The sequence below is a fragment of the Trachurus trachurus genome (genome assembly GCF_905171665.1).
Source record: "Trachurus trachurus genome assembly, chromosome: 5".
NCBI lineage: Eukaryota > Metazoa > Chordata > Actinopteri > Carangiformes > Carangidae > Trachurus > Trachurus trachurus.
The window spans coordinates 34,076,982-34,100,945 of NC_139896.1; positions in this window are offsets into that span (position 1 = coordinate 34,076,982).

The following is a 23,964-nucleotide window of genomic DNA, read 5'->3' on the forward strand; positions in this document are numbered from 1 at the left end:
TGACCCCTGCGACCTTTGACACTTACCATGGCCATTTTGGACACTTCTGAGTGGAGCACAGCTCTGATATTTGGCACCATCAATCTGCTCCAAGGTCTGGACTAGAATCTAAAGATTTCAGCTTCCCAGCTCAAAGTAATGCCTGAAATAATAGCAAAAATCGTCAAATTTCACATTAAACCTTGACCTTTGACCCCTTCTGAATGTGGGATTGGTCTGAAATTGCAGATGATGAATGGCCCTAGGCCCCTGATAAAACCCCGAAACTTTCAGGCTTCCAGCTCAAAGCATGTGGAAGTTATTAAAGAATATCTGTTGAATTTAGTCTTGTACACAATGAAGGATTAGAAATGAACACTGCTTTTTGGCCATTTTGGACACTTCTGAGTGGAACACAGCCCTGATATTTGGCACGCTCAATCTGCTCAAAGGTCTGGACTAGAAGCTAACATTTCAGCTTCTCGGCTCAAAGGATTGGTGTTTTATGCCTGAATTGATAGCAAAAATCGTCAAATTTCACATGAAAAGTTGACCTGTGACCCCTGTGAAGGTCAGATGGGTCTGTAATTGCTAACACTGGATGACCCTAGGCCCTGCCCTGATAAACCTCTGAACGTAACCCAACGAATGTGGAAGTTATTAAAGAATAGCTGTGTCTCCTGAAAATGGAGCCTTAATCAGTTTGTCCAATGTAAAACCAGAAATAAAGGAGCTGGCTAAAGTGGTGCAGTTGTGCATAAACATTACTACAGTGGACGGGTTCATTCTACACTATATTATAAACTAAGGTTCCTGGGCGGGAGGAGGGAGAAGGGGGGAGAAATGTTGTTTTCTGGAATTAAAAAAAAAAAAGGCCTATATGACTTGAGTTACTTGAATTATTTGGACTTTGTTGAAAAAGAGCTGTCTAACTGTTCTGATTCCTCACTGTTTATTCACATGTTGTTGAATTAAATCAACATGGCTTAATTTCCACACTGTTAAGGTGTTGTAGTTCCGTCCAGACGCCGTAGATGGCAGTGTCGCAGGCTATGGTCGCGACCGGTGGCGCCGTTGCAATGACGTCACATCCTCGGCAACAACGCGGAAGCTGCATGTCCGCCTGTCGGCTGGAGAAATAGGTCTGCGGGCCGTTGTTATGGCAACATGACGCCCAAAGCGGCTCGACAGTCACAAGCACAAGCTGTGATATCGTTACAGGACAAATAAAACACAATCTGCTTTCATTCAACATATATTTAGAGAGTAAAACATACATTTCTCGCTAGAAATTTCCTCAAACAATGCCAGATATATCCCGAAATGTTGTTTTTATGGCCAGAAAGCTGAATGAACATATTGTACACATTTTAACAGATTCAATTTGCCAAACAAAATATAATTTGAATTCGTTCAACATAGATTTTGAAAGTAAAACACACATTTCTCGTTAGAAATGTCATAAAAATATGTTGAAATGTTATTTTTGCGGCCAAATTGCTGTATAAATATACGAATTCAGCTGCAAATGGTACGAGGATCAGTTATCCAATGGGAGGGGAGCTCACGGCGTCTTTCAGCACCGCGGCCGGATCGGAATAGGAGTGAATGGATGGCTGGAGCACTTGCTCTGAGCGTCACATATCGCCGCGGAGGGGATTGAATTAAAATCAATTGAAATCCCTGTGCGTTCAGGTCCCACGCTGAGGGGTACCTTGAGTGTCTGGAAACAACGCGAACGGTCCCGCCCCCCTTCGTCAAAATCCGAGGATGAGGGATTCGCATTCAAGTCTATGAGTGGCCCTTTGCGTTCTGGAGCAACGTCGAGGGAGAAACGGTCCCGCCCCCCTGCGTCAAAATCCGAGGATGAGGGATTTGCATTCAAGTCTATGAGTGGCCCTATTCGTCGAGAAACGACCTCGAGGGTACCCCCTCCACGTCAGTATATTGACGTAAGGGGCCTTGACCAAGCGTCAACCGTTTGACGCAAAGGGGTGAGACTGTGTTGATCCTCACCACCAAGGATTTTTAGACCTTAATGAATGCACATGCACGGTCCATTATCTTTCTACTCTTTCCAATATTTCAAGCAAAATTAAACTATAAGGTTGCCACTACTTATTTGAGACTCCAGCATGAATAATTGCATTAAATGAATTATTGTGTAAGAGAGTGTCCCTCTGCAATCTTGTGTGCATGCCTCAAGTCCCCATTTACTTGAAATTGGCTTATTAATAATTAAAAGAATGATTTGTGGCATGTTGAGTATTGTGGGCAAATGTCTAATGGACCAGGCCAGTCCTATCAAAATAAACTTAGCCTCTGCTGAATATGGAGGTGGCAGCAGTAATGGCGAAAGTGAACAAAAATGAAACTTTGACAGTAATCACAGGAGTAGAAGTCATCAGGTCAAAGCACAATTTGAAGGCAGAAGTTTTAGTGAGACACTTCCTGTCTCAAGGTGAATAAAAACAGGCTGTTCTTGTACAAAGCTCCTTCATAATGGCCACTTTTCTCCCATTAGGTTTGTGACTTTCTTTTGCTCTTATCCTTGCACTCTGTTATTTGTTTGGAGCCTTTGCATTACTTTTACTGACACTGCTTTGATCGATTGATGGGATTTGGGTTGTGGTAGTGCACTCATACTCCTTTGTGATGCAGTGTATTGCACAGTGGCAAAGAAAAGTGACTCTTTTTCTTTTGAAAGAAAAGTGTATTTTAAAGATAAAAGTACTTAAATGTGTAGTGTGTCTCATACGCACAGATAAATAAGATTCCATATCTGTATTGCGTGACACAGATGGAAAGATTCCAATGCTCCCTACAATAGTTGCCTTAAGTTACCATCCCAGGCGACTGGACTAACCATTTTTTTTTTCAAATTGCACAGCTGATAGGCACCCACTCCCTCCGTCCAATCAGGAATCACCAAAACCATTAAACAGACTGTTGCTAGGGACGCCGCTCTGATTGGAGTAGCTCAGAACAGAAGAACTATGCAGGATATTTACCTTATGTTTTATTTTTACCATCATTAAACAGCTTGGGACTAATTGTGAATGTTAGATAAATGACATTGTAAATGGTGAGCAAAACAGCGGCGAAGTGACCAGACTTGGAGATTGGCTAAATTATGCAATTTATAAATCGCTAAAAGTCGTGTCAACATTACATCTGAAATGAATTATTCCACTCATAAGCCGAGTAATAAGCGGGATAATGTAGAGTTAGTCTGTTCTTATGTTGTCTGAAATAAAGACTGATAGTGTGCTCACACCGGGCACGAGGCGAATTTTTCATGTGATAAGATTACATACAAAGTCAATGTAAAGACGCAAATTTGACGCAAGTTCAAAATATTGAACTCAAGCGAAATATTCGCGTGAATGCCGCGAGTAAAAACAAATATTCCAGCGGGCAAACTCCAGCAAGTAGAGCGAGGCGAATATTTTACTCGCGCCCGGTGTGAACGCACTGAGACATCCTCCATCGTAGCCAATACAGTCTATGATCGTAGCTGTGCCTCGGTCCCCAGTAGGTCCTCAAGATGACGCTGCATGATTTGGCAGTTTGACTGACAGACAGGCCGTCCAACCAAAGTTCACTGAGACTAATTTGATTGGTAGGACAAATATTGGCCCCTGCTCCTTACACAGATGACCAAATTTCATCATTCCATCCATCCATCCATTTTCATCCGCTTATCCGGAGTCGGGTCGCGGGGGCAGCAGTCGGAGCAGGGATCCCCAGACTTCCCTCTCCCCGGACACTTCCTCCAGCTCTTCCGGGGGGACCCCAAGGCGTTCCCAGGCCAGCTGAGTGACGTAGTCACTCCAGCGTGTCCTGGGTTTTCCTCGGGGCCTCCTCCCGGTGGGGCATGCCCGGAACACCTCACGAGGGAGGCGTCCAGGGGGCATCCGATACAGGTGCCCGAGCCACCTCAGCTGGCTCCTCTCGATGTGGAGGAGCAGCGGCTCTACTCCAAGCTCCTCCCGGGTGACAGAGCTCCTCACCCTATCTCTAAGGGAGCGCCCCGCCACCCTGCGGAGGAAACTCATTTCGGCCGCTTGTATCTGGGATCCCGTTCTTTCGGTCATGACCCAGAGTTCATGACCATAGGTGAGGGTGGGAACGTAGATCGACCGGTAAATTGAGAGCTTTGCCTTTCGGCTCAGCTCCTTCTTCACCACGACGGACCGATACAATGACCGCATTACTGCGGCCGCCGCACCGATCCGCCTGTCGATCTCGCGCTCCGTTCTCCCCTCACTCGTGAACAAGACCCCGAGATACTTAAACTCCTCCACTTGAGACAGGAACTCTCCCCCGACCTGGAGGGTGCAAGCCACCTTTTTCCGGTCATTTCATCATTGATATGTCAAATCACTTATGTCATCGATTACTATCTAATATTTACCAGATATACTCAGATTTTTATAATTTTGCCAAACTTTTGCAAAAAATGAGCCGCCCGGGATGGTACCTTTTAATTAGGGCTTTGACATTTGCCCAAAAAATCATATTCAAACCTTGTTTGTTTATTAATATTATATTTGAATATATTCTAATATTTATTGATAATATTTTGATCATTAACACTAGAACCGCCAAGACGGTCTCACAGACCGTTTGTGTTTTTCTTATGTAAATTAGGTTTGTTTACATTAAACCTACAGGTCTTCCAGTCCGTGACTTTTCCTAAAAATATGTGTTTAATGGTTTCTGAGAGAGAGAGAGAGAGAGAGCACGAACAACGCCGGGTGAAGCTATACGGGCAATAACTGAAACAGGCCGGTTAGAAAAGAAAAAGGAAAATCAGAGAATACAGGATATGTCCAGGAGACTCATCGGGACGTGAGGGAGGGGGGATCGGTTGGTGGCTCAGGTAGTGATGAGGAAATTGTAAGTTGCATCTGTCAGCTGTCAGCTGCACACGTGTGCTCCGTGGCCGTGCAGATGTAACGGAGGTGCGCGGAGCTCTGTTACACAGACACTTCACAAACTTTATTTTGTGGGCTCAGGACAGACTAGATCATGATTAGTCTGTGTTAGATATAAAGTGCCATATATATAGCACTCACTCTCGTTCATAATGATTATTGAATTATAACGTAATAATAGCCTAATTATCTCGGCTGCTGTCCAGTCCGGTAATAACGGGTTTCTGTGGGCGTGGAGCCTAAACTATGTAATATCCAGGTAGAACAACTGTAAAACACTGGAGTTGATAACAAACTGACCTAGAAAAAATAAAAATCCAGTGAACAGCGACATCGACTCTTGACATGAGAGCAGCACACGTGTCCAGATGCGTCACTTTCAGCTGTAGGCAGAAGTGTGTGCTGTAGGTGCAACAAGCGGTGCTGTAACATCACTCAGTCTAACCCCCCAACCACATCCAATCAAGACCCCAACACAACATAATACGAAGAAGGACTAACACTGCTAAAAATTAAATTTTATTTTTTCCACTTACAGAACGGTTTGCAACTGGAAACAATGTAATTACACGTGACGGTCTGGGTGACCGCTGTGGCGTTTTAAGGGGGATTAGAATGTTGGCGGTTCTAGTGTTAAATGCCTCCGGTAAGACCTATGTTGGTATCAAAAGAAGCGCCACACATTACTCCTTAAATTTTCCAGTGTGTACAGTGTTTCCTCTAGGATTTAAAAAAAAAAACTACATTTTCAGGCAAACACATTTACCAAAAATAATGCTTATTACAGGTTCAAATATTTAGCGCTGCCCCATATTCGTTCGAATATCTTTTTTTTTAATATTCGAATTCTATTTGAAAAACGAAGTTCGATGTCAAAGCCCTAGCTTTAATCGACATAACATCTCATCAAACCCTCTCCTCCATCGCCTTTGTTTCTAAGATACTGACAGACTCCTGTAACACTCTCTATACTTTCTCATTTTCTCTCTTGAACAGCCATCTGACATGAATCTCATTAAAGCAACGGCAGCGCAGGACAGAGAGGGCGAAATATCAGCAGTGAGCTCTATTATTATAATTTTTCAATCACTTGTGAAGATTGATATGTTGGTGGGGAAAGCTGTTTCTTTCTCTCCCTCTCCTCCTCCTCCTTCTCCCCTCCAGGTCTGACTGACTCCTTGGGCCCATGAAGAGGCTGGGTGGCCCCTCATTAAGCACATTCTGGATTACTGCTCCTAGCCAGGGCTATTTCCAACAACATGCTAGTGCATTGTAATGAGCCTCTCTGTGTGCTGCGCAAATACACTCAATCTCCCACTTTAATCACCGAGGAGGAGATAGGCTACTCCTCGAGCCCTTAACAGGAGCAGTGAAAGGAAAGGGGGATTTGCAAGTTCCTCCACACTCTGATGACATATAATCTCCTTGGGAGATGAGTGTTCTGTCTCAGAGCTCTGATTGACATGTCTAGCATTATGATGGAGTGAATTAGGAGCAAAAGCTTGAAGAAATGCCACAGCTAGGAAAGAGGAGGCTGAAATGGTTCAGCATGAGCAGTGATCTTTTATCTGCCTGGTCATTCGGTTGGTCATGTAGCTACAGATCATCTGTATGTCAAACAGCTTATGGGGAGATTCAGTATGTCATGTACACTTTATATGGCGTGTCATCTCCGCATTCCACTTGATTACATTCAGGAAATTACATTCATGGCTTAGAAGAAGCAGAATTTCTCTCTTCAAAAGCTTCACCAACGATGGTTTATGATAATAAACTTTATTCATAAAGCACAGTATAGTAGAAGCGCTTCCAGCACAGAGATACAGACAGCGTACACTAGCAAAGACAAAACGAGCTGCAGTTAATCCTCATAATTCCTCCAGCTTGACTCTCGGTTGAATCACAAATGCAGCGCACAAATGTTCAGCAACCAAAAAGTGTGGATTTGAAAATCCAGGAGTGTAGTCTAATTAAAGAAACATCCTTCAGGCACAGTGTCCAAAGGCTGTCATGAGATGAGCATTGAGTGCTACCTGAACAAATTGCCCAATAAAAGCACTCCAGCAGTCGCTATGTTACTCACTGCCAAGATTAGGCAAATTTTCCAGTCGACAGATCAAGTGACAATACTAGGCGCAATCACAGTGCTTGGTAGAGTTGGTACATGCAGTATGGTAGGTAAAAAAGGCAATAATATTATTTCATACTGGTATTTCTATGACTACTCTTACTGACAGCAAGAAACACAAAGCAGAGGGAAAGAAAGGGTTTCCATCCCTTCTATTTCATGCACATGGAGCAGAAAAGGTGATGGAAATTTTGAAAAATACAATCTTAAAGCAGAAGTAAGTGATATTTAAGCAATATATCACGACAGGCCGTGGTATATGCTCATTATACCACGGCTAAGGGGCGTTGTTCGGCCCGACGCGAAGCGGAGGGACGACAACCCCCTTGGAGTGGTATAATGAGCATATACCACGGACTGGAGTGATATATTGCTTTTATAAAACGGTTACGAATAAAGGCAATATAAAAGAGGGATACGCAATCAATTTCATGTAGTTTTATTCAACCAGAAATACATATTATCCAATAAAATAGCCTCACTGTGGAAAAAATAGTCCCACCTCTCCAGACGTTAGCTCCAATTAGCTCTGCAGCTCGTCTTTTCCTCCGCTTTTTTTCAGGTGAAAGTCACTGCTCAGTCCCCTCTACCATTGTTAACCCTCCCCGGAGGTGAAAGTCAACCTTAAACATGTGAATTCAACTACTTTAGTCCGTTTTTTAACATCGTAAAAACATCAGCTGTCTTTTGCTACGGACGGCAACAGTCCGTTGTCATGGAAACATGACAACAACTTCCATTCATACCAGTCATACGTGCCTGACGCGGAGTGATAGCCTGCGCTGTGATAAGGTTTTAGAATAGTAGCCGTGGTATATGCTCAATATACCACGGTTAACAGCCAATCAGATCGCCGGATTTCACCTTTCCGTTTTATAAATTTGTGTTAATATAAGTCTTAAATAGTTATATCTTCCGACAGCAATCACTTACATAGAGTGTTTGGACTGAAACACGGGTCTGTCAGTCACTCTGCTCTGCTCTGAGCCGAAGAGAAAACATTTATCGTATCCTACAGTTTTTATCCAATGAGGAGAGAGAACGGCATGCAGGGCTGTGTGTGCAGCCAAGGAACGCCGTGAATGTGGCGACGTAGGGACGAGGACTGTTATGGTGCGTTCAAGGAAACTCGTATTTTTCCGACCGTGAAGTCGTACCAGTTCGATCTGGTACGAGTTCACCGGTCGGAAGTTACGAGTGGCCGTTATAGTGACTTTCACCGGTAAAACAGGTCGGAAAAACACGAGTGGGTTGCCTGAAACGCTACAAAGTCGTAAGTTGTGACTTGAAGCTGTAATTTACGATTTCAAAAGCCTGCCTGGAACGCAGCATTAGCGAAAACGACCGGACCACTTACTTCTGCTTTAAGTTATTACATGATTTATATTTTTTCCTCCACCTTCAACCCACGGTACCTTCAGCTTCTAGTTTTGAAAAAGCATTCTCAGTGGCAGCACAACAAGAAACATGAAGAACACGCAGGCACTGTCAGGAAGGCCGTCATACATGGATCTGCTGCAAAAGAGGAAAGATATTTCTCAATTTGACTGCATGAAAACAATTCTGTTGAGGAGGGTGAGGGAAGATGAAATTCTGCTTAGGGCTCTAAAACGTCTTGGGCTGGCTCTAAGGGGTTGTTTATTAAAAGATCTTTCTTCTATACATTATTGGCAATACCCTTTAGGCTACAAGGCTACAATAGCTAATTTCCTGAAGGAAAACACACTTATTAGTTAAGCAGTTTCCATGAGGCACCAGGGCAGCTTTTGCCATGAGATATAATGTAAAACACTGACAGAGAGGATCTATGGAGAGCTCCTGGCTCCTAGGACTTCATTGAAATAGAAATAGTCCTTTGAAATTCCTCTACAAAAGAATATATTTCTCTTTGAACTGCTAATGTCTAGAATTTTGACAGTGACTTCACCAGAAACAATGCGGTTCTATTGGACTTGATTTGTTTTAAGGGGTCAGACAAGAAGGAGAAAACACCTGCTCTAGGCATGTATTGTGATCAAGGACCTGTTGCTGTCTCTGGGAGGCTGAGGAGGGGGATGTATCAGCAGTGACTGATGTCTGAGTATGTACAGCAATATGCAAAGAGAGCTTCCTGCTCGTGTGAACCTCTGACAGTTCATCCAAGTGGCAGAGCCGTACAGCGGTCTCTGGTGTGGTCATCTTTCATACTACTGATACATCTGTGGTGATGCAAGATGATGGGCTCATAACTCTGGCCTCAGTGGCACAATGTTTGGTGGAATAATTCATAGCATCATAAATATGTGGCTGGATATAGAGCAGGAAGAATTATTGTAGTTTTATTAAAACAGTAAATCCAACAACTTGGTTATGCTTGGGGGGAGGAGGAGGGGGGGTGAACATGTTCTGCCCATTTGCTCTTCAGTTGATGGCAACATTTGAGTTCATTTACAGCTTGTTATGATACGGCTGAGGGGTGTGGGTTCTGTGTGTTGAGAGGAGGCCAATATAATCTGTCTTTCAAACAGGGACTGACATGGAGGGGGGTGTGGGGGGGCAGAGGAGAGCAAACAGAAGCAGGTATGCAGCCTGCCTAACGGGTGGCTGTATTACATTCCACATGGGCCGTAGTGGTGATGGATTGACGCCAGCCGGGGGGAGGCAGCCCTGAATCAATTAAGGTGAGTTCATGAAATTGAACAGTGTTCAAACCTGTGCGTTGGTGGGGGGGTCGTTTTCTCTTTTTTACTGGTAATTTTTATCATACCTATGTTTTCCCTCAAAGCCCAGATCTAATGGGGCAATAATGTAATGCAGTCACATTACTTTGTTGTGACACAAAAATACACATTCCAAAGTTTACTCTTGCAGCTCGTTATGAATCTGTTGTTCGTTATTGGAAGTCACTGGACCTTAATGAGACTCTGATATATTTACTTACTCAGTAATGAATCACATGAATCATTTAAATATGGTAATAGTGTGAAACATAGTGAGGAAGTGCAGGGATGGTGTAGTCGGCTGCTTCCCTCCTCTTCTCCCCATACGTTCCCTTTGCCCTCTGATCGGAAGATAACATTTTGATTGACATTTATGAAGGTCATTGGTTAATTATCAGTAACTCTTCACCTTTAATTACGCATCAGTGGTATTACGTACATGCTTATTTGCTCAAGACCCCAATCGGTTCGACAACATTTCTTATGCAAATTGGGCGACAATTATCTTTCCCATCAGTGATGGAGGAGGCAGGACTTGTTTGTTCCCAACGACATTGTTTGCGATATTGAGCGCGTCATTAAGTACTTCGCTGCAAAGACGCTGTCAGGGTGAACACCCCTTCATCGCCTCTGTGCCCCTCTCCCTCGCAGAACAAAGCCACTCCAAAGTTGACCTTAGGAACTTCAACAAACAGAGGACGGGCATGCATTCTTTCATGTTAGTGTGCTCTGTATATGCACATGCACACACACACACACACGCATGCATGCTACGATCAACAAAATGTATCAATTAACTCTGTCAGAAGATATTACGCTGCGGGCATGGTAACACAGTACTGCAGTAATGAGGCTACCTACAGAAGAAAGGTATGAAAAGCACATTTTGTATAAAACTCAATTCCTACCACATGCAAGGAATAACATGAGTAACACTGAGAGGCAATAGTTTTTACAGACACATTTGCATTTGGAAATGCCAGGTTTAATCCATATACCACATGATATTGAAAAGAAATTGTCAAACCAACCGTGAGCATAATCAATTCCATAAAAATAGTCACTCCTTGCTCTGTAATTTCAGGTGATATAGTTTGATATGCTGTCTGACCCATTAATGAGTTGGAGTAAGTATAGAGGAAGTTTATTTTAATTTTGATGGAGCTGTGAAGCCTGAAAAAGATTTATGAAAACTCCGTTGTGCCATTTGAAAGAAAAGAGACTGCTGCACCGTTTCTGATTGACATTCCCCTTTCATATCCACGTACCTACATCACAGCCATATTTTCATATGGAAAAAAAACTTACACTATGTTCAGCAAGCAATAAAAGTGATAGATTCTATTGTCTTGATAAAACATAATAATATTGTCAGTGTCCCACAGGCTGTATGTGGATGTGGATGGCTAATTATAAATGCCAGTGTAGAAGCCTACAGAGCTTGCCAAGTTTATGAGAGTTCACTGAGCCCTCAGCAGAGCCAGAGCGACTCACATTCTGCTCTGAATATAAAATGTTAATTCATGCTGCAGGGAATCCAGAATTGGGTAAAAGAGCAGTACCATTGCCATTATCTCTCTCCCCCTCTCTCTCTCTCTCTCTCTCTTCATTTCTCTGTCTCTCTCCAACTCCATAACCGACTGCATGAACTCCGCTCATAGACTATATCATGGTAGTTTGTGTTCATTCTCCCTGTCTGATACATTTCCTGTTTACTTAGAGGCCGCCACTGACCTGATTCTCTCCCCTCTCTGACCGCTGGCCAGGCTGATGAACCAGGATCCCTGGAGCCCTCGCAGTCAACATCTGCGAAAATCCATATAATTTACTGAACATATCCATATACTACACCAGCAAATGGCCCAACCTCTTGGCAGAGGAGAGAGGCGTAGAGATTCAGGCAGTGGTTGTCACAAGTCATTAACATGCAGTAGGAAACATATCGTATTTGGACACTAATTGGAATAAAAGAAAAAATAGCACTGATATGGACTTTTGTCAGGCTTGTTATCACCACTGTGTAGTGTGTTTCTTCTGCCTTAGACTTGGCCATGAGCCAATGAGACATTTTTACTCATTAGTAGTTTAAGTAGTACAGTATGTTCCTGTTTGACAAGTGAAATCACACAGAGGTGTAATGTACTTTTTGCAGAAATTGCATTCTTCTCTCTTTTTTTTTTTTTTTTACTTCACAAAGCCTTACACTTATTAAGTGCTAATATGAAACAACATTTTTTTGTGAGCAAGCCAGTGCTGTTATACTATGCAATCAAAGTGGAAGTCAGATTTGGTTAATTCTCCACAAAGTGGGATTACAAGAGAGAAAAATCTCGCCGTGCCCTCTCACTCATACATACTGTATGTGACGTGTGAGTGTAAAGGATTCAACTCAGTCCCACTGGAAAATTGCAACCCTCTAAATGTCAGTAAAAGTGAATTTCATGGTTAACTGTCTGCCAATCTCACACCTCTTCCTCCTTCACGCAGCTTTCAAGAGTGATTGATAGGACTCAAGTCATCCATCCTGGGACTCTGTATGTTTTTCAGTGGGTAACATTAATCTTTGCCGCAGTTGCTTTGTACAGGGCAAGGTCATTTTAAATTTAATCGGACACGCATGTAAACAGCATAAATACATCCTTATGTCACTGTTGTCTCTGTGTGAGTAGAATAAGAGCAAATTATCACATACGGTGGTTATTAAAGGGATAGTTCACCAAAAATTGAAATTTCACTCATCTACTCACCCTCATGTGGACTAAGGGCTGGGAGAAGTTTCAGAGTCCTCCGTGGCTTCTCTGAGTTACAGGGGGTCTCGGCGTAGTAGTGCATGTCCATAAAACGGTTGCAAATGGATACCAACTGTCTTCATAACAAAAAGACACACCAAAAAACATCCAAATACCTCCATGCTGCTCGTATGTAATGTCCGTCTCAGTCTATTTTTCAAGCTTGTTTGTAGCGGAAGCTTCTCGAAGCTCCTCTTCCCGGTTCGTCAAATTTGGACGAACCAGGGTCTGTCCTCTTCCCAGTTCGTCCAAATTTGACGAACCGGGAAAAGAAGCTTCGAGAAGCTTCCGCTACAAACAAGCTTGACATATAGACTTATTACATTTTTTTCGGGACAATTTCGCATTTCTGGGCTTCAATACAAGACGGACATTACATACGAGCAGCATGGAGGTATTTGGATGTTTTTTGGTGTGTCTTTTTGTTACGAAGACAGTTGGTATCCATTTGCAACCGTCATATGGACATGCACTGCTACGCCGAGACCCCCTGTAACTCAGAGAAGCCACGGAGGACTCTGAAACTTCTCCCAGCCCTTAGTCCACATGAGGGTGAGTAGATGAGTGAAATTTCAATTTTGGGTGAACTATCCCTTTAATGCAGCCTTTTTCTGCATGTATGAAAACAGGCCTCATGTACCTGTTGTCAAAATGCGCATGTGCTCTTACTTAGCAAGTGTAGTATTTTACTTCTTTCAGAATGGGATGAGTTTATGACAAGTACAGGCAGAGTGCAGTATGAACACTATCCATAATGCCCAACAGAGCTGCACAAACTGTCCAAGTGACAAAGTGTTTAGTCTGCAGTTCTTTGACAATGGTGATCAGCCCTCTGCTACTGTGCAGGTCTGGTAAATTGTGTGTGTGTGTGTGTGTGTTAGGGGGCTGCTGCTGTGTGTGTGTGTGTGTGTGTGTGTGTGTGTGTGTGTGTGTGTGTGTGTGTGTGTGTGTGTGTGTGTGTGTGTGTGTGTGTGTGTGTGTTTTTGCGTGGGAGTGGAGGAGAGTGTCTTGCTGCAATGTACACAGGTGTCTGATAGTTTAATGCATTAACACAGCAGTATAGGACATGAATACAATAATATTTGCATATGGAAGCTCAGAGTCACCTCGTGTCTCATTCAGCTGGTGATGACCAAACTCAGCTTCACCGCTACAATAATTTATCTTAAGACAAACACAAAGAGCTTTTATTATGTATAATCAGAGAGATTATAGGAAATGCAATTTGCTAAGCCACTGATGGATTCTTGTTTGAGGAGAAAAATGGAAATGATCCGATAATAATTATTGGTGATTGATTATCAATTGCTGGACAATTATATTTCCATGTCCAATATCACACAATTTCAGTTCAATTTGACTGTCTAATCATATACTGAGTATCATTGTGAAAGTTGTATCTAAAACCCAAGCATAGTTATTACTGTGTTTAGGCAAGAGGTGGATATGTACAGTTCAATGGTTATGACTTGGAGAGAATAAACTATTAGATTGACTGCTACTGTCAGCAGTGGTATAAGCAAAAGTAGCAACATTAGAAACTAGCATTCTGGGCAGAAAACCAACACAGTGTCTTCGTGAGAGGGTAGGCCACCATGGCTCACCAAACTCACTGCACCTCAGCATTGATTCAACAGGTCCCCTTCAGCTGCTGCAGTACATAATGATGCTAAATCTCCTATTGGTGCTTAACAGGGGAGAAATCTGGTGACTGTAAAGGCCATAGCATATGACTCACATTATTTTCATACTAATTGAAGCATTCAGTGGTCCTCACGGGGACATTGTCACCCTGTCTTTCTTTCTTTTTTCAAGGTTTTACTTGAATTAGTCACCTGTTTGTCTCTTTATGTTCACGTGAAGAGCACAAGATGATTCGGCTATAACTGGAGGAAATGTCTGTTCTTTTTATGAATCCAAGTTGGTTTCTTTTAATCGTGACTAACCTCAGCTGTAACTACGATAAAGAACCTTCCCTATCCGTAGCACTTGTTGTGGTTGAAAAAAACAGAAACTAATGCTAATTTCAACAAGGATTTTTTTTAAAATTCTGTAAGGCATTGATAGATGATATCCTGTCAATATGGTCATCAGATTAGAATGTGGCTGTTTTGGTTATAATAGAGGGCATGGGGGGGGAAAAAAACCAAAGAACATGTTTTGTTGTTTTTAATTTGGCGGCCTTGTTGGGTTAAAAATATGTTACAACCCATGGAGGTACCTCATCTCAAAGAAAACATCTAATTAGAAAAAGGGTATGACAAACCCATTCATCATCATGCTTTGACAGGAGACATTTTATGAGTAAGATGCAGCGGTCAGTGCAGGAGAATTCATTCTGATCGTGGTTGGGCAAGTAAATTGGCTTACATTTAACAATTTCTGTTGAGTCCGTACACTACAAGCATAAATAAAACTTTAAAATATCGGTGAAATTTCACATCTGAATTACAGACACTCTCCCCGTGCTCTAATTATGAAAGGTGTTGTTTTGTGACGTAGTATTGGTTACAGTAACTAAAACCTAACCTGAACCACATTCTTTTGGTATTTTTGTTGATCCTGTTGGGAAATAATCATATTTCATAACTAAATACAAAATTGAACAATGAAAAGCTGAATATTACTTCTTCAAATTGTCAAAAACTCCTCTGTGGACCAGAAAGGCCTCTAGGCCTAATAATTTAGTTTAATAAGTCTTTGTAGTTCATTTTTTCACTGGCTTCCATAAAACTCTTTGAAAGGAAAACTGGGACAAATGTGCTGTAAAGGTACAGTATGTAAGAAATCTAAAGCAACTGGCCGTAAAATCCTCCTAATATGTCACAGAGACTCAGGAATAATGTTCATATAACATGATGAACTCACCAACAACAATAGTACAGACAGAGTATTCGCATTAAAAATCTTTTTTTGCAGACTGCAAATCATGTTTATGTTTTGACTTTACGTGTTGGCATGTTGCGCCACCTAGCCCAGTCACGGCGGTGTCAGTGGCGTTTCAGCCTCTGGTCTGCACCACTGAGCTGCCGCTACGGCTGGGAGAAAAAACGAGATCACTGTGTTTTGAATTTGACTGCAGTAACCGTTTTTGGCCACATTCTTACATATGGCACCTTTAACTCTTTAACATGAAATATAAGAAAACATAAATGAAGCATTTTGATTAGAAACCTTTTGTAACCATTCAAACCAGTGACTCTATTTGCTTTATTTCTTTGATATCAGTCCAGAAACATGTCATTTGAACAAGTTATAAGAAAATGTATATAATATACAAAACATGAATTAAAGAAAGGACAAATATTTAGGCAAATTTGTGTGACAGACTTGTTTGGGTTGTTTTGTTGGCCAACGTCCATCTCATTGGTAGAATTAATCACAAGTGGTCTTTTTTTTTTTCTTAAAATTTACCCAACCTGAAACGCTGTAGCACGATAAAACTGATTTACCTTTCAACAGTGATTTAAGTTCTGAGAATTTTAGAAACCAAAGACATAAAACATCCCTAAGAGACGTTATTTGGAGGACTTGTTGATTTGAATAACATGATATTTTTTAGTTTTTTTTGTGCCTGAGGCAGGACTCATCATCACCGTGGCATTTGAATTTAGGTTATTAACCTCAGTAAGTAGTGGGGATCATCAACTATTGGCCTGAAACCGTGTCAGGGAGAGTGGTTATGTATCCTAAACATCTTGTATGGCCACAGGGCAGGAGCACAATAAATGACCAACCCCTTTGGCATTTGTCTCATCTGGTAAAGGTCTCTGTAAAGCTGAACCCCCCACGCCCCCAACCCCCCCCCATCACCACTCCTACTCCTTTGCATGTGTGTTTTTGCTGTGCTCATCGTCTACAATCTTTTCTATCTCATGTTGCTGTAATCCTCTTCCTTCTGCTGTATTTAATCTGCTTTCTTGCTATCCTTTCCCCCTCCCGCCCTCTTTTGCTCTCTCTCTCTCTCGCCAACTCCTTTTGTCCTCTGTTGTCAACCTTCCCCTGAGACAGTGTTGTCACTTCTCTTTAGTCTGGCTACTCACTGAGGCTGCGCAGCTGTAATAGTTTTAGATTCCAGCTAAACCTTGGGCTAACTGCATTCAGCGGAGGGGTGAGAACAAGAGGGACAAGTGGAGAAAGAAGGGGAGGTGTGTGTTTGAAGGCTGCAGTCATCCACACAGGCAATTAATGACTTTGAGGACAAACCTCTGTCTTCTGTCTCTGACCCTGGGTTATGCATTTTCTTACTCATCACCCCTTTTCAACTTATTTTCCTCCTCTTGTTTTGCATTTTAAGCAGTTCCTACGGGGACATGGATGCGTTTGTGCGTTTGGAGTTTTTTTCTTTTTTCCTCTCTGTTTTTCTTGTCTTATCAAAGAAATGCATTAAGGGCACAATGGTGTTCCTGCCCTCTTCCTCTCTTCTCCTTCCACATAATATTTCCTGTGACAGTGTGGGCCCCCTTACAATGGCGCTTTTGGACATGGTGACTGATGAAACAGCCAAGTCTGAATCACTGGCTTTGGGCTTGAGGCTGTGGGTGGTGAGCAGTAGAAGGTTACCATGTCAGAGGCATTGCCACACAAAAAAAGCCTCCCTTTTTAATATGAGTCTGTTTCATGACATTTGTGCCCCTCACGTGGCACTGCAAATCCATCAGCAACCATATTTAATGAGAATTTGATTTAAAATGACTGGATTTCTCAGAGCACTTTTATTGTTTGGGGGAATCAGGGTAATTTGTGCACTGACCAGGTCCATTGTAATGTGTACTACTGAAATTTGCAGATTGTTTTGTAGAATTACGTTCTATTTACAGTGACATGTAATCACTGAAGCATTAAGGTTTGACCTGCATATAGGCTGATAGCATGGGGATGCAATAATATAATGCAATAGATAGATAAAATAGATTATTTTTATACATTGTTCCCTAGACACCCTTTTCCTCATCAAGACTTAATAAACAACATATATATATATATATGTATGTGTATATATATATATATATATATATATGTTGTTTATTAAGTCTTGATGAGGACAGATATATATATATATATTATATATCTGAATAGTGACTGCTTTGTTTGCCCCTGCAGTGAAATATGAAAGGAAAGGCAGTGCTTCTCCACAACAATGTCTGTATGCAAGGCCAGTTGCCTGAAGAGAAGACTTCTGCTCATCTTTCAACAGTACATTTCTTACTTTCTTATATTCTTATTATTCTTATTCTAATGTTCATAGGCATTTATCACTCTTGCAGTATCACAATCTTTTACAGTAGATGTAATTACTAAAATGTAGCTATATAGAAATTAGGGCTGTCGAACGATTCATTTTTCTAATCGCATTTTGTCCTTCTGTGAGGGTCTGTGACAGCTTCGTGACACTACTGTGAGGCTGACCACCGGTGAGTGCTTTAGGACGGGGGCGGGGCTCATGACAGCACCCGCTGCTTGTTGAAAACAGCCGTGATACGTGCTTTCACGTCGGAGGCTTCAAACCAGAACCGTTTGTAACAACACCGGAAAAAGTCGCTAGATTTGTCGCTTGTCACAAAAAAAAGCCGCCGGGTTTGGAAAGTCGCCAGATTTAGCGAGAAAGTCAACAACACTGCTCAGAGCTCTTTTACATGGATGTACAGTATATCCACTCTCATTCTTCTTCTTCGTCTCGGGAGCTTAGTGACGGTTGCCTTACCGCCACCTGCTGGACTGGAGGTCCCACACTCCAGTCCAGTAGAGGAAAAAATGGGCCGCGATTAAAAAAATGTAACGCATTATTTTTTTTAAATTATTCGCATTGCGATTAACATGTCAACTATGACAGCCCTAATAGAAATATATCTATGTTAGCATTAGTTGCTCTACAGAAGTGACCTGCCATCAAGCCAAGCAAACAGTACTTTCCCAGTGAAGCTAAAACTACTGTAGACATCATCAGAATGATAGTTAAAAAATGTGATGTTGGCTGTTTGGGTACATCATAGAACTTACTGCCCTCTTGTTATGGCACTTGCACTTGTGTGTTGTTGTTGTGGACATGACAGTATCCCATTGCCAAAGGCTGGGGCTTGTCAAGCAAAGAGAACAACATTTCTACAGACTTTAGCACAGTATGTGTGACAATCAGGCCGGATTGTCTGTCTTGTCACTTCCTGATACTGAGTTGCTGTAGTGTGGCGCAGTATATAACCTCTTGTGTAGTAAAAGCATTGTTATAGTTAATGTTGGCTATGCAGCAATAATAACCCTTAATGATAAGGCAATTAAAGTCCTAATCAATGTCACAATATTCAGTTTACAAGTTCAAGAACTCTTAAGAAATACTTAGTAATTCTTCTATTGAGTGCATTTCACAGTGTTTGAAAGAGAAGAAAAAAATAATTTAGCCGATTCAGTGATTGAGATATTATCAGTAATTTGGTTTGACATGCCAAAATTATTTTATGACCTAGTAAATTATTTCAACACTTCTTTGAGGTTTAGAAGGGTCATTTCCACATCTTCTCTACTCTGTGATACATGTTACTGTATTCATTACACCAAGAGAATCTGTGCTGAAAAGTCAGCCAGTTTTATCCTGCTGATGTAAAAAAAAAAAAAAAAAAAAAAAAGGGGGGAAGAAGGCGGTGATTTTTATATAAGACAAGAAGGAATCTTTGCCTCATAATCCTCTGCACTCCTGGAAAGGTTTGAGACCTTACTAAGCCAGTAATCTCTTCCTCCCACAACTTCACAAAAGTCAATATGAGAGACCAATTACCAGTATAAATACTGCACATTTCCTGTCATAGATGTAAAATAAGAAAATAAATAAAAAACTGCTGTGTGAATGATAAGCCTATAGGGATTTTCAAAAAGTGTCAACTGTAAATATTTCTGGATATGTGTAGGCCTGGATACAGTGCCTCCATACTATGCTATGTTGGTGTCGTGTATCACTCATGAAATGTAACCTGATAAATGATCCAGTTACACAACTGACTGCAGTCTTAATATCAGCACATCCCTTCTCATCCTTCCTGAACTTGTGGAAAATGTGATCTGATCATCTCAATGTGAACCTCCTGTAGTTTGTCATTTTTATCTGCCTGTATTTCCTGTGTCTCCATGGACACCCTAACCCTGTCTGTTTAATTAAGTATTGTTAGCCTCAGAACCCGACTGGGAGCCTTCATTAAACTCCCTCCATTATGCAATTTCTACATCACTTACTACAAGAGGCCCCTCAGCACAAGGCTAGCTGGGTGTGCACAGAGGAGGAGGAAACCCCCAAAGGTAAAATCAAATCAATACCTTCAGGCAAAGGGAGCTAACAAGGTCTATCTAGTGTTGTGCTCTGAGTCTAGTAATGTCAGGGGACAAACATGCAGGTTCTCACTGTTCACATGTCTAATGGAGTAGTACTCTCCCTTTCTGTGTGTGTGTGTGTGTGTGTGTGTGTGTGTGTGTGTGTGTGTGTGTGTGTGTGTGTGTGTGTGTGTGTGTTGGTAAGGTGATGGCTGGATCTTCCTCAACCTTTCCAAACATAAGGACATCTCCAATATAGGTATTTACAGTGAACTTTCTGTCATTGATACAGTAGAGAAAACGCTGCCTATTCATTAAAAACATTCTGTCAAGTTACTTCCCCTGTGCAGCCCCTGCAGAGACAGGCCTGTAAAGTGAAAAATAATGCTCCCATGGGTCATTGGTGCCTTTATTGTCAGCTATAGGCTTCTAGCTATTGTACAAATTACGGAAAAAGAAAAGGGGTAAATTGGGAGTTTTAGTAAAGTGTTCGGAGGAGTATGTTGAGGTGGATGGATTGGTTCACAGCATGTTTACAGCTTGAACTCAATCGTCGTCATTCCTTTTCTCCGCCTTTTCTAAATGTTTGTTATTGGAAGGATGATGGTAAATGTTGTGTGACCTTAATCATTTGTTTAACAAAGTTTCCAGCTTGGGGCATTGTTCAGGTCCACATAATATGGGTTGTGAGAACATACATAGTTGTTTAGGTGGGACTTGATGCTTCTGCAGCTTATTCTTTAGCCCACAGACAGAGGAATATGAAACTTGCCTATACTGTGTGCTGCAACAAGTGTTTTTTTAGACAAGTTGCTTAGAGAGGAAGTGCTCTTTTTTTTCATTTCTAATCATTTACTCACCCAGATAAATAAAGTCCTTCTGACAAAATCAGATCCAGCTGAGAGCCGCGTATATCCATATAATGGAGTCTACGGGGCAGCGGAATGCAGCCTCTAAATAACACATTATCTGCCACGAAACTCGTTCATTTCACCAATATTTTGTTATGATACACTAGTGCTATTCCCCTCTGAGTCCGGGGTTAGCTGTTATCAACATCCGGGGTCTGTAGGTTGACCTACTGACCTCTGACCTGGATGATGTCATCTCTGAGCGCCACACGGCGCGGCTTGTTTACCTGAAAGTTGCTACTATATGGTTTGTTTCTGAGTATTTCCGACTTGTCAGAACAAAATGAGCAGCTGGATGAAATTCAGCTTCCACAGGCTTCCTCTCCTCAACCTGGACTCAGTAAAGCTCCGGCTAGTTGAGATAAAAATGGACCTGAATACCAAATCGGAATGATTATTATCAGAATGAGCCGGGCAGCGCTTAGAGATGACATTGTCCAGGTCACAGGTTAGTAGGTTGTATTTTATGCTAGAAATAAGGTCCAGATTGTAAAAAACGGCAATGTTTGCAATAGGTTGTAGTATATCCTGATATTCTTGCACTTGTTATCATCTAAGGATAAACCGACAAAAGAAAAGCAGAAAGCCAGATCAATTTCCACCAGGTCAAAGTGTCCTTTGACCAGGTTGATGGGAACACATCAACAATGTTGATTCACTTGGTGATTCTATTAGTGTGTGTGAGCCAATTCACTAGCAAATCGAAGGCTTGTTAGCATGGTTGGCATGTCCTGATTGAAGGGTATGGCGATTGCTTGTGGTCTTTAATTGCCATGGCTTGTGTTCATGTCATCATTGATAAGAACAAAGTGGGTGTTGTTTGTCCACTTCAGAGAGGTACTACTAGTTGCGTCTTGATTCCTTTGCTTAAACCTATATGTCCCGAACCACTATTTTTAACAAAAAATGATAGAGCTCATAAATACATATTTCTTGGCTCTGTTGTATAGATTAGGATGTGTATTACTGAGATATTAATGCTTGACACATCCCAATAGAACATACAAAACGTCTTTCTGTGTCTATAGTACTGTATGCACATTTAGTCCTTTTTCTATATACGTATTATATGGTGTCAGAATCAATGTGACGTATAGTTCTGTCATCCATTTTAATTAGTGGCAGTTTCAGGTCTTTCCAGTGGTTGCTGTTATTTAAGACATTCTGCGTTCCACAGCAACAACTCCTCTAGTCTCCTGCCTAATTGCTTTGTTTAACAAAGTGGCAATCAATCATAGCATTTACTAGTTACCTGTCATACTATCCAGCCGTGAAATAGATGAGGGACACCATTCCATCTTCTCTTTCAACTGAAGCACTTTTACCCTGCCTCCAACATTTTTAAGTCGGTGAAGAGGAGAAAATGTGACAATTTTTCATAATACGGTGATTTGGTAATCTGTCAATCTTCATCTTGTGCTTTTTCATTGTTCAGTCTCAAGTAATTGATCATTCAGAATAAACTGAAAATTACTGAATAACCCATGAGCCTTTTTGCTACAAAACATACCTGTATGCAGATTTTGAATAAATCAGTATTCACCAAAAGATGTCAAATTATATCCACTAAGGCATCATATATTAATTTTGTCTCTAAAAAAAAAACTATTCTTCCAGGAAAAAAGGAAAATCTCTGTTTGTCTGTATCAAGTATGTTACATCTGAATTATCAGTCCAATAGAGGTGAGTTCCTTTAGATAATCCTGATAGTATACAGTACCTGAAAGGGCAGGAAAAGGATGTGTTTCAGGGATGGTTTTGGGAACTTTATCATTTGATTAATGGAGCATTGATATGCATAGCTTATGAAATGAAAGGCTGGGAAATTGCTTTCCTATCTTGATGGGCTGATAATGTGAATGGGATGGGGGACTTGCCTTGCTCAGTCAACAGCACCTGTCATTACACCTTTGGTCCCTATCAGCCCAACGATCTGTCTTCTCCCGGTCTGCTTCAGAGGGGTAATCTCACAAAGCAATTAGGACTTTCTACTTCTCCCCACTGTATTTAAATGGCAAATTATAATGAACCCCTCCTCTCCAGCTGTGGTAGAAGCAGTGGCTGCAGTTGGATGCTTGCTCAAGATGTTCAAAGATTGGGGAACAGCCATGGCTCATTAGTTTGGGAATTTTGCAAGGTTAAGTTCATCTGCATTAAAACATACTTGTGTTCTAAAATCCCAAAACATTCTAAGATGAGTATTAATGATACAATTTGACACAGTATGTACATCACATGGTTCTGAGACGAAACCTGTTAGTTGGCACATTTCCACATTGGCCAATTAGAAGGGCTGATCGATTCATCTTATCGAGGTTGCCTGAAATGACTAAGTTTTATTACAGGTGCCATGCCTTCACACTAACGTAACACTTATACACCCTAGGCTGCGGACTAACTTTTTGCATTGGTTGCACTGGTGTGCCTATAACTTTTTTTTTTAGGTGCACCCAAATTTGTCATCACATCGCCTTTAACGCCATAAGTTCACCTTTTTATCGCTCTCCATAACTTTCATATAATGTGAATGATTTTTAAACAGGCATAAGGTGTAGAGAAATGCTTAAAGGACAATTCCAGGCAAATTCAACTCTGGCTGTATTTTCCTAACATTTTAGGTCTAAAAGAAGGAATCTGAAGATTTTCAGTTTAATTGCTCCTGTTTTGTGGTAGTTGTGTCGGTCCCCGCATCCCCACGGCAGCCATGAATGGGAGCGGATGCAAGTTCTGCTACTTAGGCTGTTTACATCCCTTTAAAGCCACATTTTTTTTCCACAGACAGCGTCAGATGGCGACTCAAACATGCACCCAGAAGTTTATTTACTTCAAGCAAGCCGACATGTTTGTAAAACTAGATCTAATTCAAAGTCTCGCGCGAGACCCAAGTTGACGCGCTCGGTGTGTTTACATGCAGTCGGAAGCTCCCGTTTGTGTCATAAACACAGGAATATCAACTCTTGACTTGCTTGAAGTAAATAAACTTCTCGGCGCATGTTTGAGTCGCCATCTGACGCTGTCTGTGGGAAAAAAGTGTACACTTCAATCAAGTCAAGAGTTGATATTCCTGTGTTTATGACACAAACGGGAGCTTCTGACTGCACGTGAACACACCGAGCGTCAACTTGGGTCTCGCGCGAGACTTTGAATTAGATCTAGTTTTACAAACATGTGGGCTTGCTCAAAACAAAGCACAATTATGTATAAAAATAGTGCTTCACTGAG